The 2330-nt window shown below is 47.0% G+C and overlaps 1 pseudogene across 1 annotated transcript; it reads right to left on the reverse strand.

Moving 5' to 3' along the window:
- Nucleotides 1-312: 312 nt before the first annotated feature.
- Nucleotides 313-1858, reverse strand: LOC310855986 (E3 ubiquitin-protein ligase TRIM35-like; annotated as a pseudogene). Its single transcript has 2 exons — nucleotides 808-1858; nucleotides 313-337 (listed from the first exon to the last, which is right to left on the reverse strand). The product of its transcript is annotated as an E3 ubiquitin-protein ligase TRIM35-like (transcript).
- Between the last annotated feature and the right edge of the window lie 472 nt (nucleotides 1859-2330).

The following is a 2330-nucleotide window of genomic DNA, read 5'->3' on the forward strand; positions in this document are numbered from 1 at the left end:
TTTGGAAACCACTGATATAATTGATTATCAGCTACATGTAGCTAAACTTGCCCAATACTGCAGATAACAATTAATTAAAACCAGTGTTTTAAGCAAGTTAAGCTAAAACTTAACACTGGTTAAACTTGGGTTAGCAATGTAGCTGACCCAACACTGATTATATACTGTAAGTAAGTATTGTCTCGGTCAGGTGGAAACCTCAAATGTCCAAAACTGTTATGTTTCAGGATTTCAAAATACAAAATAGCAAACATAAGATCTACAAGCTCAAAATTAGTCTCTTCGCACCACATGCCGAGCTTTCAGATCTGACTACCTTTGGTACTTGTGTGTGATGCTGTAGAGTGAAGAATGATCACATAGGGCATTCATTTATGAAAAATACAAAATAAGTGGAAATATGGATAAGTTCTCTTTATTGTACAATGAAGTATCAAGAAATGTAACTACTAACGTACATTGAAATGTTATTATTGATTAAAATAGACAGTCGGTCATTATCTAAACAAGATATCCATCATCGTGACTAACTGCATTGTTCCACAGTTACACTGATCTGACCTGGTAGTATCTTCAGAGGGACATGACCACTGACCAGTGGTAATGAATGGAAAGAGTGCTTCGGTGAAAGTGAGTCCGTCTTCGAAGGTGTGTATGTGTGTGTCAGTATCAGGATCCGAGAATGACAGCTTTCTTTCATTCCAGTCCAGCTGGACTCTGATCCTGATCTTCAATGAGCAATATTTTGCATTTCCGTGTTGATTTGGCCCCGGGGTGAAGCGGGCTACGTATTCCCCTTTGAACAACCTTATTCCCCAGTGGTTCCACTGGCGGTCTCCGTCTCCCCATCTCTGAGCGGCACCCAGGAACCAGCTCGCACCATCTCCCACCTCCACGTCCCAGCTGTGAGCGGCAGCCCCCGAGTCAAAGCCCTCGGAGCCCAGGATATCGCATGGGCAGTGTTGGGGTCCAGGATGACCGGAGCATAGGAGACCATGCCCTTCATCTTGTCCCAGACTCTGAAGGCCAGGTTGCCCAGGTGTTTGGCCTGGTCTATCAGGGGTCCCGAGACCGGCTGTGGGTCCTGCAGGGTGAACTTGTAGTTCTGCCGGAATGAGACGTGTTCGGCTCTCAGCTCCTCCTCCATGGCTGTGATGTGGTTTGAAAGCGTTAATATGTCTCTGTTAAGACCCTCGATCTTCTCCTTCATCATCTGACTCTGCTGCCGCTCTTCCTCCCTCAGTGCAGCGATTCTGGCCTCCTCTTCCCCTTTTAGAAACTGATGCAGCTTCTCAAACTGTTCCTTAATCCCTCTGTGTGACGGACCTGGGCCTTAAAGTGTGCTGCCGATTTGTCACTTTTTCTTTTAACGTCATCAAATAACTTCATTTTTCCCCGTAAGGTGTTCAGTGATTTCTGGACTGCATCCTTGTGCGCCAGAGCAGCTTCGTCGATGGGTTTGAAACTGTGGCTGGTGTGTTTTTCCGAATGGAGACACACGACGCACACTGGCTGTTGACATTCCAGGCAGAACAGCTTGTGTTTCTCGGCGTGCAGACCGCAGAGATCCTCAGGCCCTGCAGATGAAGCTCTCTGACGACCTCCCTCCTGGCTCCTGCACGAAGGCCTCACACAGGTTCCTCAGCGCCAGGTTACGGGGTGGTGGGTGACCCGTGGTGGAATGGACTTCCTTGCAAAGTGGACATTCCTCCGTGTTCTTAGTTCGCCACCATTCCTGCACACAGACGTTGCAAAAGCTGTGGCTACACGACAGGAGAACGGGATCTTTAAAGACGTCTCGACACACAGGACAGGAATAATCTTCTGCAACAGACTCCGTGGGGGTGGAAGAAGCCATCGTGGTGAGTCTGTCTGAGGTCTCCTGTCTAGAATGCAACCCAGAGTTTACTTTCACCGTGAATCCTGGTTCTTTCTTGTAACTGTTGCGTTAAACTCCAGCAACAAGTCTAAGTAATAATTATCCGCTCGCGTGGCTGTGGAGGTCGGTCCTCACTCTCACTGGAAGTTGTTAGTTTGATGTGAAGGCGAGTCTCTCCGTAAATAAAGGTGTACAACTGTAGGCTACATGTGTTCGGCTGTCGCGTGTTCGCGTGTGCCAGAGAGAGCGGAAAAAAACCACATCATTCTAGTAGCAGAAAATGAAAATGAATTGCAGACAATGCTGATGTGTACAGCAAAGTGGTTGTTGTTTATTGATGTCGATATGGTGGAGAATATTGCAGTGCAGGTTTAAAAGAACAGAGGTCCACACGCATCTCGTTGTTTCCAATCACTGTACTTTATTTCACATTAGCCGAATGGTGACTTCA

The sequence above is a fragment of the Protomyctophum parallelum genome, assembly GCF_964188405.1.
Source record: "Protomyctophum parallelum genome assembly, chromosome: 3".
NCBI classification, from domain to species: Eukaryota; Metazoa; Chordata; class Actinopteri; order Myctophiformes; family Myctophidae; genus Protomyctophum; species Protomyctophum parallelum.